The 14,067-nt window shown below is 42.7% G+C and overlaps 1 protein-coding gene across 4 annotated transcripts in view; it reads left to right on the forward strand.

Annotated features, from left to right (window-relative positions):
• Positions 1-11,983: 11,983 nt before the first annotated feature.
• The window catches only part of herpud2 (HERPUD family member 2), a 30,310-nt gene continuing 28,226 nt past the window's right edge, over positions 11,984-14,067 (forward strand). The window contains exon 1 of one of the 4 annotated variants that reach the window (XM_012964733.2): positions 11,984-12,109. The gene's annotated coding sequence lies outside the window, so the exon portion shown is untranslated. Of the gene's footprint in view, positions 12,269-14,067 lie in introns of all 4 variants that reach the window. The other 3 variants (XM_012964734.3, XM_012964732.3, XM_031903394.1) reach the window with 3 other exon arrangements.

A 14,067-nucleotide genomic window follows, 5' to 3' on the forward strand; every position in this document is an offset into this window, starting at 1 on the left:
GTTTAAATGTGCGATTGCGTATTGATCGCGCATGCGCACTCGGGGGGAGAGGGCGCCGCGCGATTGCGCATGCGCACTCGTGGGGGGGGGGCGGCGGCGGCCTCGGGGCGCCAAGAAGTTAAATCCGGCCCTGTCCACCCAGGGGTGATGCTGTGGGACTATAACGCCCACCCTGGGAACTTGATATTACATGTCAATCCGTGACTGGGACTCCACACAACTCCCGGCACCTTGCCCCTCCCTTGGGGTATTTGCTTACCGGCCAGTAGGTGATCCCTTGATAGGAAAGAGCCAGACACACGTGGGTATAGTGAACCAGATGAATCTCTTTATTCAGGGCAGACCTCTCCAGGAGTGGAATACATACATCAGGGCACTTTCTCATTAACTTCGCTCTTAGAGAACCTCTCTCCTGTTGGGTTACCCACGGTACTCGCGCCAAGTGATCCTATCTAGGTGCTCCCCCCGGTTCGTCACCTTAGAGCAGGACCACGGTTAAGACGCAGGTATCAGGTCAGTTCCTATCCCTAATCCATAGTTGGCTGTGAGGGATCCTTGACTCTTAAGGTGTACATCCTGAGGACACAGATACTTGTCCAGACTACTCTCCGCAGTGGTGCCACGCTTGTTGGTGGTATTTACCTTGCATTTGTGCATTTATCCGATAACTCCTCTGAGTGAGTATTGTAATAACCCTGTGGATCTTTTGTCTTTGACAAATAAACAAGTTGAGTTCTGTTTTACCGCAATAGAACCTTCTGGCGCCCATTGTTTCATTTATTCTGCACACAGCATCAGTGAGTTGTAGTTGCATTACACCCCCAGGATATTTTCATATAGCAAAATCCCATCTTGTGTGTTAGAGTCTTATGTACCCCATGCTCTAAAGCCTATCTAGCTGGTATTGCCTGTTTTCACAGCAAATAGGGGTTACACATACATACATACAGAGATTGTAATGATTGGCTTTGATGCTTGATTCCAATGTTAAAGATGAAAGATAAAAAATATGCATATTTTTTTTCAGAAAGTTGAAGACGTTATTTGTTAGTACATTGCAAAGTGCTGCAAGTTGGCCATAACTGTAGCTGGTGCTTTGGCCCCTTCAATCTGACCATTGGCAGCTTATCTGCCAATGTATGCATAACTCTGGCAGGCGATCGGACAGGTTTAAAAATCAGATAATTAATGTGGTTCGCCCCAACAGGCTGTATCTCTGTCAACGTGATCCAATTGTTTGGCCCTCAAGGTGGCCATATCAGGGAAAGATCTGTTTGGTGATCTCTTTAAATAAGCGGATCTTTCAATGTATGGCTTTAGAGCAGGTGTTTATCTTGTTTGCAAAAATATTGGGTTCAGGAACTCATGAATACATCATTAAATGTATGAACAGAAAAGGGGCTACAGCTTCCCCCCACAATGGAATATATGCAGATATACATTTTGTTTATGGTTAGCGCGGTGATTTGTACAGCCTAAATCCATAGTTTTAGCAAAATATCCACTCCTCACCCAAATATTCAGCCAAATAATAAACGGAATATGTTATATGGAATCATGATTTGCATATTAAGGAGTAATCAAGTCCCTTTTACAAATACCTTTTTTTCCAGAGAAAACAACCCCAACCTTGCCAGTCATTCCTTGTAATTAAATAGCTTCATACATTTTTACCAGTTTAGTTGTACTTCTCTACACTCTTTCTAGTTCATTAATATCATGTTTAGGTCTGTGGCTTTCACTTCAATAAATAAATATTCAAGGTGCGGCCTTACCATTATCTTTTTTATCCATCCAGTTAATGCATTTATGAATCATATTTGCTTTAGTAGCCACTGAGTGACTAGAGTTATACCTAATGAAAATTTTACATAATGTCTCAGCTGGAAGTACATGTAATTGTGGAGGCCAGATAAACTATATCTTTCAACCAGTGTTTGTTTCTCCAAAAACCTCTTTTTTGTTTTTGGATAAAACAAATGAATGAGGTGAAATGCTGTTTCCAAAGCTGAATAAAATGTGTATCTAGACCCAGAGGTAATGCCTCATAATGAAGGAACATGGTAAGTGGAGATGGTCTAAGAAGAATAAGAAACCAATCTATTTTTACATGTGGACCATATCTTGGTGAATGGGATTGTCCAGGGGGCTATTTTCCCCAGTGCTACTTTTTTCTAAGGCCATAGAAGTGATCTCGGGTGTACAGGGGAAAGGACTAATTTCTCTATTTCCATCCACCAGGCGAATTTAAAGGACAACTGAATCACTTGTCTAACCTGCATTACTAAATAGTATGTGTAGAAGTCTGGTATCCCCAGACCTCCTCGTGATTTCTGCCATTGTAAGACCCCCATATCAACATCATTGATATGATGTGGTGCTGGAGACAGCTTCTTCAAAAGATTTTTACAGGGCTCAGCCCCTTAGAATGTACATACATACATATAAATTATCCCAATACTTGTACTAACTGTAGATTTTAGTATCACATCAGCTTTAGATATTATGCTTATTCAAAAACTCATCCAAGCATCTCTTTAAAGCATTTATATAATCTGCCATTACAACATCACCCACCAGGGGATTTGACAACCTATATACTTATAGGGGCACATTTACTAATCCACGAATTTGAATCACGAATGGGAAAAAATCGGATTGAAAACGAACATTTTGCAACTTTTTCGTATTTTTTGCGTTTTTTTCGTCGCTGTCACAACTTTTTTGTAAATTGTCGCGACTTTTTCGTAGCTGTTACGACTTTTTCGTAGCCGTTACAACTTGCGCGAATTGTCGCGACTTTTTCGTAGCCATTACGACTTGCTCGTATATTATTGCAACTTTTTCGTATTGATCGATCGTAAACGGCGGCCAAACCTTTCAGACTTTTCATGATTTTGGAAGCCTCCCATAGGACTCAATGGCACTCTGCAGCTCCAACCTGGCCCAAGGAAAGTCACGATACTGAAGCTTGAATGAATCCGAAACTTTCGTACTCAGCACAACGGCTACGAAAAAGTCGCGTCGATTTGCGCAAGTCGTAATGGCTACGAAAAGTCGCAACAATTTAAGAAAAAGTCATAACATCTACGAAAAAGTCGCGAGAATTTACGAAAAAATCCCAAAATACCGATCATTACGAAAAAAACGCATTCGGGCGCTTTTCGGACGTTCGTGGATTAGTAAATCCCCCCCCCCCCATAGTGTATATATGCCCTTGTAATTGTATTTTATCTGCAATTGGATCTCTTGGAGCAAAATGTGTCAAGTGCTTTTTAGAGTTTAAGAAATCAATATGGACAACTTATCAATGCTTTGCCAACTACTTTTACTCAGTTTACTTATTCGAATAGGCTACCTGATAATGAGCAGGCAAAACATTTGGGTGCAAACAGGATCCACAGGTTTACTCTTAGGTCAGGCAGGTTAGGGTTGAAATATGGGCAAACATTGCAGGCTGGGGGGAAATAGGGGTGCTACTGCCATGAGGTGAAAAAAAAATCACCTCAGTGGGCAGCAGCCCTCAAGTTACCAGGGGCGTCACAAAATTTTATATTGAAATTTTTTCTGTAGTGCAGAGAGGTGCTAGGGGGGTGGCATACGAAAGGCTACCTCAAGTCATCATAGACCCCAGAAGCACCCCTGGGTGTGGGTCAGACTGGAGATGTATATTTTTCCTCTGCTACTAAAGTTTTGGAACTAGAAGTAGTAAAAAGAATGGAAAGATGCAGGTACGGGCTGAGTGTGGATCCTACAATGGGAACATTTTGTAGGTTAGGGTTGGGTACAGTAAGGGATTGCAGTTTTGGGTTGGTGGTTTGTCAGACTGGGGAAGTACACTCTTCCTCTGCTCTGGAAGTTTCCCCTGTCTTAGAATCTAAAGGTCCCCATACACAGGCCGATTCTAGCTGCCGATATCGGTCCCTTAGACCGTTTCGGTAGCTAATCGGCCCGTGTATGGGCACTACTGACGGGACTGCCCGACCGATATCTGGCCTGAAATCGTCCAGATCTCAATCGGGCAGGTTTAAAAATCTAGTCGGATTGGGGACGGCATCGGCTCGTTGATACGGTCCCCGGACCAACTTTGCCTATGCCCATCATTATAATTCGATCGTTTGGCCCTGGATTCTACCGATATTGCCCACCCGTAGGATCTTAAGGTGTATGGGCACCTTAAGGCATGCACAAGTTAGAGTCAGGTGCAAGTTGAGTTTTAATCACTACTATGTATCATAAGTGACTATATTAAGTTGCTTTCATATGCTTTTGAGGTTGTAATACCACTTCTGCCACAGGGATTTATCTTAATAGTTACCTATAATAGTTAACTTATCAGTCAGTGTTCTCCCCAGGATTTTTGATGGGTCGGTTGTGAATATTATGCCCAGATAACAAAACTAGTGTGAGTGCCAGGGTGCCTTCCGAATTCCAAATTTCTCAAGGACAGCTAGTAATGAGGGGCCAGCTGTAAGGCCACTCACCGGCGCCGAATCCCTGGGCCAGAGGCGTGTCGGGTACACGTGGAACGCACGCAAAATCTTGCGTTCCACCGTGCAACGGCGCCGAGTCTGACGCGCTCATGTGTGCGACGCGCGTGCTTTGACGCATGCGTCTGACATGGTTACGTGTGCGTCTTGACGCATGCTTCATTACGGACGTGCAACGGCGTCATGACGCAGCGCTACTTCGCGGGACACCTTTAAATAGTCTCTGCAACAGGCCCTCAGTGCTCGGTTATCAATTCGGTGTGCCCAGCGTTTACTATTACTGAAAACCTGTTATCTGACCCTTTTGCCTGTTACCTCGCCTGTGAACCTTGCTGCCTGCCTTTGACCCGGATCCGTTTGACTACTCCTTTGCCTACTCCCTGGTACTTCGTTGTTCGGCCTTCCAGCCTCTCTCCACTGCTGCGCTTCCTGTTTCACCTTCAGGTTAAGCCTCCACCCTAGTGGTGCTTGTGGGTAACATTTCTCGTCAGACCAGCTTGGCTTGACACCAGCATCTGCAATAAAGAGTAACACATCATCGGCATACAGTGCCACAGGTTTTTTGTATAGCAGTTTTACCCATAAAAATAAATTTGAGACCACAACCAAATTTCTTCAAAACCTGCCACAGATATTGCCAATTAAGTCAATGATGTAATCAACTTTATTAATCTGTTTGCCAAAACTATTGAAACTATCTTGGTGTCCGTGTTAATTAGGGATATAGGTGTATAGGATTCATATGAATATGTGTCTTTCCCATCCATAAGTATTAAAGTAATTATTGCCCTATAACATGATGAGGGGATGAGGGGAGTTTCTGCGTCATGGACACATGATTAAATGTGTTAAGGAGTCTGGGGAATTTCTGGTCAGCCAGCAGTCTATACCAGGCAGCCGGTAGGATTTAATTTGCCGGAAGGTCTACAATAACTAAGTCGATTTTTGCTTTTGTAAGTGGGTTATCTAGGAATTTGGCCTCAAGTGTCAATTGGGGCAGCTCAGTACCATCATCATCGATCAAAGCCTCGTCTGGAGTATAGGAGTTTTTTATGGTGTTGTCAGCAAGAGATCTAAACTTCTCTGCGCCCTCGATAAAGAATCATGGTTTTCATCAGATTTGGTATGGTAATAGGCCTGTTCTGCATCAGAGTCTTTTCTGCAGCTTTTGTATCTGCCTTTTTAGATTCTCTAGTTGCATGTATATTGGCAGTAAGGGTGCCTCTAGCACACTAAAGGAGAGACTGCATTTTGGTTGAACTCCAAGTTTCCCCTAGATTCTTTTACACAGGTGTCAGCCAATGTTTGGTCTGTAATTCACAATGGAGAAAGTCACTATAGTCGCTTGCCTGGGAGGGGTCCTAGTTGGAGTTCCACCCATAATGGGGAGTGGTCTAACAGTGCTCTAGGGCTAGGCAGATAGAAAACTTGCTAACTACCGTAGTTGGAGATGTCTGTGGAGGCTAATGCTAGGTCAGTTCTCAATAGGGTGGCATAGCTGGAGGAGTAACAGGAGAACTGCCTTTCATGTGGATGGCGTTTCCTCCAGAGATCAAAAAGACCCATGGCCTCCAACCACTTAATTAGCTGCAGGCTGCAAGGTCTATTTCAGGTGTCCTGTCCAACTCAGGTTGGGTAGTAGCATTGAAACAGCCATTCAACACTTCATAAACCCCTGATATGACTGTAAGATCATTGCAGAAATGACCAATAAGCATGTTATTAACCTCAGACTAGCCAGTAAGATTACTGCAGAAAAGGCCAATGAGAACTCCATTAACCTCAGACTTGCCAGTAAGATCACTGCAGAAATGGCCAATTAAACCCAAACTTGCCAGTAAGTTGACTGTAGAAATGGTCAATGAAAACTCCATTAACCCCAGACTTACCAATAAGGCCACTGCAAAAATGGCAATTTAACAGTCCATTCATTCCAGCCTTGCCAGATCACTACATAAATGGATGGATTGAAAGCATTACCTCACCCAAGGAGAATACCACAAACACTGCTTGTCTCTCTCTCTGCCTTGCACCTTATCTGTCTGAAACGGTAAAAAGAAATCCAAGGTAATCATGCGTTCAGCAAGGGATTACATTGCCATCTTTTTTTTTATTGCAGTCAATCCAGGAGCTGCAAGAATTTCCCTGCAGACCCTGGCATAGTGGGTCTGCAGAGGCCTTATTTACTTCATTGCTGGAGAGAACAGTGAACTTGGTTATTCAGTTTTTTTAATATACTATGCAGCCAGTGGGATATAAGCATACCATTCATGGTATAAACTTTATACTACTAACTGTTCTGCTTTACTTTACTCTATGTTAAAATTTAAAATTCCATTTTTATTTCCTTAGAAGATTGATAGATAAAGGAAGAAATTCCTTGCAACTGTGCCAAGAACATCTGCTCCTTTTATCACCAACATTTACAATAATTACTCCCCAACATCTTCCAGAACAACATTTTACTATAGCTGTTTTCAATCAGGCCATAAAAATTCCTTCTCTGCTCTGCAAGACAGAATAAAAAGGAAATAATCATGACATCTATGTTTACAAAGAGGATTTATATGTGCACTCAGAAAAATCTAAATATTAACCCCAAAATATCCCCCAGTTAATACAAAAAAATGGGTGCACAAAAAACTGGGCGCAATGTGTAGAGGAGCTTTGTGCACTACCCCTTGCACCTTTATTAACATTAATAACTATTAAAAAAAACTTTGGTGCAACTGCTTTAATGTCTGCTGAATGAAAAGTGAACGTAATTGCAATATATGATTTACAGCTTAGATTTATAAATACATTTATAGCAGGTATGGATGTTTTAATAAAAACAATGTGGGTTTCATGTTTAACTTGCAGGACTTTTTTTTTATACAGCTTTTTACATGTGGGTGACAGATTCCCTATAATACAGAAAGTGCAGGTTCTTGTGCTCCAGAAGCTGGGCCTATTAGTGGTGGTAGAAGGTAAATAGTTATAAGAAGTGCTTACTAGAAATTGTTTCCGCCACAAAATGCCTATAAGAGGTATTAGAGCAAATAGTGTACTTTTGTCACAGGAGAAAATCTGTTACTTTTTGTTAAATAAATGATTGCAAAGTGTATTTTTTTCTTGTTTTTCTGTTCACTTACACCACCTTTATCCATATATACTGTTTGAAAGAAGATCAAATATTTATATTTCCACATATCTTAAAAAAAAGAGCATAGGGGTGTACTTACCTTTTCACATGACTGTATATATATTTGTGTATTTGTGATTGTATAATATAAATAAATATTGTATATGGCAGTGCTGTCCAATTTCTGTGGTGCCGAAGGCTGGAATTTTTATGACCTACATGGCTGAGGCCGATAAGGGAAGCCAGTTTTGACCTCTCCCCTTTTTAAACTGCACCCTCTTCAAACAGCAACCATGTTATCACAAGAGCTTTTAAAACCATACCTACACTAATGATGGTAACGCAGCAAAAACCCAAATGGTTGTTGCTCAATGTAGGGTTATCACCCTTTATTCATATGTGAAAGAATTATATTATGTCATATTAAGCCACACCCTTAAATCCATATGCCTCCTCCTCCCCTGTGGATAGCACTGCAACCCCAGCACATAATTTCACTTATTAGGGACCATATAATAACTATTTCCAATGCATACAAATTCCCAGACCAAACCCCTGATAGGCTCAGCAGGCAGAGTATGGCACACAGGAAGGGTAGGGAAGGCAGAGTATGGCACACACAGGCATCATAGGACAGGCAACTACTGCAGGTGTGTCCCATACTCTGCCTTCCCTATCCTGCCTGTGTGTGCCATACTCTGCCTGCCCTATGCTGCCTGTGTGTGCATACTCTGCCTGCCATACCTGTGTGTGCTATACTCTGCCTTCCCTACTTTGCCTGTGTGTGCTATACTCTGCATTTTCTCCCCTGGTGTAGATATGCTGGTAGGGAAAATTTTAGGTGTGACATGGCCCTTAATGTGGCCCTACATTGCAGGTTAAGGCTGTTGATTTGGCATCTCATTTACCTCCGACAGGCCTATGTGACGGAGATGAGCAGATGTCAATTAGGCAGCTTTGATTTTCCTTTTGGATCAAGGACAGCATTAACTCATTGATAAGCCTTGCTCTGATGGCTCATATTCCTATTTCTATTAGGGACAAACAATCAGATTAGCCCATCTGCAGGCACCATCTTGGTTTACACATACAATATTTTTCAATTTTTTTCAGAGGGGGTGTGAAAGCAGTGTCGTAACTTTAGAGATTGTTAGTTCAGGCACTCATGTGTCTGCACTAACTTATGCACACTTCTGCCTGCAGTGGGAGGGGGCATGTGGTGATAGGCTTTGGTGAGTGCCAAGAGAGAATGGTTACTCACCATATTATTATTTGCACTGAATAAAGAATTATGTTTGCAATCAGTGTATTACCAGTTCCAACCCTTTGGGCTGATAATGTTTTAGCTTGTTATTGTCTGTCTGTTTGTGTTTTTTTATAGTTACAAAATTTATGATATGAAATAAGTGAAAAATATGTTTTGGACTTTTGAAAACTGTTGGCTCAGGTGTAGCTCCATGTTAGAGGGTTCTTTATGCCTTACCTTATTTTCTAGAGCAGTGCTGTCCAACTTCTACGGTGCCGAGGGCCGGAATTTCTCTAGCATACATGGTGGAGGGCCGCTAATGGAAGCCAGTTTTGACCACTCCCCCTTTTGAAACCACACCCACTTCAAACCACACCTATTTTATCACAATGGTGGTAGCACAGCAAAATCCCAAATGCTTGGTCCTTACTGTGTGGATATCAACCATCATTCATATGTGAAAGAATTATGTCATATTAAGATATACCCTTAAATTCCATATGCCTCCTCCTCGTCTGTGGATAGCAGAGCAACCCCCAGTACATAATTACACACCTTAGGGACCATTTAATGGCTATTTCCAACTGCTAACAAACTCCCACAACAACCCCCTGCCAGGTTCACCTCCCACAAGCAGCATAGGGCAAGCAGAGTATGGCACACACAGGCAGCACTCTGCCTGTCCTATGCTGTCTGTGTGTGCCATACTCTGCCTGTCCTACCCTGCCTGGGTGTGCCATACTCTGCCTTCCCTATGCTGCCTCTGTGTGCCATACTCTGCCTGCCCTACCCTGCCTGTGTGTGCCATACTCTGCCTGCCCTACCCTGACTGTGTGCCATACTCTGCCTGCCCTACCCTTCCTGTGTGTGCCATACCCTCCCTGACCTATGCTGCCTGTGTGTGCCATACTCTACCTGCCCTATGCTGGCTGTATGTGCCATACTCTGCCTACAGTACCTATGTCTGAGGTGTGAAGAAGTGAACAATGGGAGTGATTACAGTCTGAGCCTGAGGTGTGAACACTGCAGGGGGTGAACAATGCAGAGATAAAAGGTGTGAAAAACACAGGGGATTACATGATTAAACAATACAGGAGGATTACAGCCTGAATCTGAGGTGAGAACCATGTAGGGGGGCAGTTAATCTCAGTACTGATACCATTTAATGCTTACTCAAAGGTAAGCCATCAAAGCAGCCAGACAGGTGGGGGGCCACACAGAGGGGGGTCGCGGGCCGCATGCGGCCCGCGGGCCGCCAGTTGGACAGCACTGTTCTAGAGGAAAGAAAAATAGAAAAATGGCTATTTTAAAGAGACCTTGCAGATGCTAATAATTTTTTTTAACATTAAGGACATGTCAACCCCAAAAATAATTTTTTGCCTAATTAAAGAAAACATAATTCTAAGCAACTTTCCAATATCAATTTATTAAAAATGATTAATGCTTTAAAATGTGTTTGGAAATGTAATTGCTACAGAAAGAAGCATTTGCTCAACCGGTTGTTACTTTTTAAACAATGTTGCAAGTGCCAGGTTCCTCCAGCAAGGCAGGTCTGTAAAATCTGCTGCTTCTGTTACATAGTTTCAAACACCAGAGCCACCAGGGCAAAGAATAGAAAGGACAGGCAGACACTGCTTTTAATAGCTGTTATATATATACAAATAATTAAAAAAAACATGACAAATATGTAATGAATGTATATTGCAAAGTTGCTTAGAATTAAGTTTTCTTTTATTGGGCAAAAAAATATTTTTGGGGTTGTCATGTCATAAGCTGATGCCACACGTAGCCTATTCTTGGTAAGTGGAAAAACGCTTGCAGAGAATCCACTGATACACTTAAAAATGATTTTTCTTGAGCTTGCACCCGAACACTGATATCCACTAGAAAATCCAGAGACTTTGAATTTGTTGGTGGATATCGCCAACAAATGCAAAGAATTTTAAAAGAGGATTCTGGTATTTTTTGCCGCTTGCCAACAATACGCTACATGTGGTATCAGCCTTAAGGTTTAAACTTAATCAAATCCCTTACATAAGAGAGCAGTATTTTGCTTAAATATGAATAGGCAAATCATGATCCATATTCAGCTTGTTATTCAGCTGAATATTTTACAAAAACTATAGATTCTGCTGGAATTAAGGGCATCTTTAAGGCACTTGTGGGCCCAAGTAAAATATCCTATTGTTAGGTCAGGGCTGCAGCCCCTTTTCAAGATAAGATGCCAAGTCAACAGCAGCTTCCACCTTCTCTAACTGGCTGATTGCAACTGGAGTCAGAACTAGAATTGCCACCTGGCAGGTATTTTATCTACCCAGCCAGTAAAAAAAAGATGCTTCATACCAATGTTATTAATAGGAAAATAAAACTGTGGGAAAACTGGTATTTTTTTCCAGCAATGGTGGCACATTGCATGTACACTAAGGGGCACATTTACTAATCCACAAATCTGAATCTCGAATGGGAAAAAAAATCGGATTGGAAATGAACATTTTGCGACTTTTTCGTGAATTGTCGCGACTTTTTCGTAGCCGTTACGACTTGCGCGAATTGCTGCGACTTTTTCGTAGCCGGTACGACTTGCGCGAATTGTTGCGACTTTTTCATAGCCGTTACGACTTGCACGAATTGTTGCGACCTTTTCGTATTGAGCGCTAGTAAACGGCGGGCAAACCTTTCCGATTTTTTCGCGACGGCTACAAAAAAGTTGCGACGGCGACAAAAAAAATCGCTAAATACCGATCATTACGAAAAAAACGCATTCGGACGCTTTTGATCCATTCATGGATTAGTAAATCGGCCCCAAAGGGTCTTCAGCTATCTAGAAAAAACACAGACCATGCATATTTGTATTTCTTCTGTAATAACATTGGCATCAAGTATCAAAGCCAAGCATATATTGATGGGCAAAAATGTCTATTGGGAACATTAGTTAGAAAACAGAATTTTTTAAAATGTAAGTGTCACCCTCCAGGTGGTATCTATAAAATGAGAAGTACATTTGAAGTACTGTGCTTTTCTTATGAATAAATAAGTGATAAGTCCTCCAGTCAAAAAGACCCGTGCGCCATCCTATCGTTTACACCAATCATAACCACGAAACGTCAGAATGAAGGCAGAAACATCTACAGCGGCATCCATGTTTTATCCCCATGTACGGGTGTCAAAACAAAAAGGGCTGCCTTTGCTCTTCACACACAAATACTGGCGGAAGAAGATCCAATAAGCAGCTCCCACAAGCATAGCAAGGTTAGAGCGCATCGCCTAATTCTGTGTCAGTGTGTGGGCAGTCGCCTTAGCCTCATTGGCGTTCGTCTACGTATCGCGTACATCAACGTCCCGGGCTGTGTCAGAGCGTATAAAGGCTCGGAAGGGGGCACTGAATCTACAGCACTATTCGAACCATGGGTTAGTACTTTCCCTTGGTATGATGTATGTATTTTGTCATGGTGCTTCTGCACGGTTTGGCAGCCTTGATCTTGTACGAACGGGCTGCAGTGAAGGATATTGTTGTGCCCGATAAAATGGAAAGAAATTATTGAATAAATAGGAGGCCCCACTGGAAAATAAAGGGGAAGGGGGGCCTGGATCCTTGTCGGGCCATATTTTGGAAAAATCATATATATATATATGTTGTATGGAAGGGTTTTTAATGATAATTGGTAAAAACTACGGGTTATACCTGATATTACCAATAATACTGTCGTTCGACATCTAAGGATTAGTTGTTGGTTGAGCTTTCTGGTTACTCAGAATATCACAGCTGTTGCTGAGCTCTTAGCGATTTGATGAAGGGTTTGGGGATTTTAATTTAGCAGGAAAGTTGATATCTGCCCTGTGGTTTTTTTTTTTTAATAAATTGTGGGCTGTGCAGCAAACAGTTATGATAAGTTTGGCTTTTTGTGTCAGGTATGGAATTTAGTTTCTGGGATACATGGGACCTGTTTTTTTTTTTTTATAATTTCAGTTACCATATCTTAAAGGGGAAGGAAAGGCTAAGTCACTTGGTAGTGCTAAAATGTTAAGCACCCCCAAGTGACTTGAATCGCTTACCTCGTACCCCAGGCTGGTGCCCCTGTTAGGAGAAAACCGCACCAGCCCGGGGAACCTGTAGCGATGCGCTTCCTCCTTCCGCCTTCGTTTTGCTGCGACTCCGAGTCCGGCGCATGCGCAGTAGAGTGAAAAGCCGACTTCTCTGTTAAAGTTCGGCTTTTCACTCTACTGTGCATGACCGCACAGCGAAGAAGGTAAGCCCGGGGTAGAAGTCACTTGGGGGTGCCTAACATTTTGGCACCCCCAAGTGACTTAGCTTTTCCTTCTCCTTTAAGGGCAGTAGCACACAGGGAGGTTAGTCACCCATGCTTAAATCTCTGCTGTTGCGGGCAATTAATCTCCCCAAAATACCTTCCCACTGGCAATAGAGTGAAAAGCCAAAGAAAAGGCATACACGTTGCTTCATTTTCTAGAGTCGCCTTATATTTAGATGATACCAAGATTTTAATATACACAATACAATTTAAATGTATTGTAATTATTGTGCTCTACTTATACTTAAATTAACATTTTAAAGGAGAAGGAAAGGCTAAGTCACTTAGGGGTGCCAAAATGTTAGTTGACCTTGTACCCCTGTTCGGAGATACCTGCAGCGAGCGCCTTCTTCTTCCGTGTTCGCTCTGGCAAAATCCCTGGGCCGGCCCATGTGGATTAGAGCGAAAAGCCGACTTTTTTGTTGAAGTTCGGCTTTTCACTCTACTGCGCAATCGCGAACTAGGAAAAGGAAGTGTTTGACACAGGTACCCCGGGCTGGTACGGTTCTCTCCTAAGGGCTGTGGCAGACAGGGAGACTAGTCGCCCGCGACAAATCTCCCCGAAATACCATCCCACCGGCGAGTATGTAAATCGACGGTGGGATGGCTTACGCGGCGCCACGATTTCCCCGAAATTGCTGAAGTTTCCTCTCAAGACAACTCCGTGATTTCCTGCCATGTATGCCATCCCACCGGCGATTTACATACTCGCAGGTGGGATGGTATTTCCGGGAGATTAGTCGCCCATGGGTGACTAGTCTCCCTGTCTGTCACAGCCCTAACAGGGGCACCAGCCAGCGGTACAAGGTAAGTGATTAAAGTCACTTGGGGGTGCCTAACATTTTGGCACCAAAATGACTTAGCCTTTCCTTCTCCTTTAATGGGGACTGTGCTTATGTA

The sequence above is a fragment of the Xenopus tropicalis genome, chromosome 6 (assembly GCF_000004195.4).
Source record: "Xenopus tropicalis strain Nigerian chromosome 6, UCB_Xtro_10.0, whole genome shotgun sequence".
Taxonomy (NCBI): domain Eukaryota; kingdom Metazoa; phylum Chordata; class Amphibia; order Anura; family Pipidae; genus Xenopus; species Xenopus tropicalis.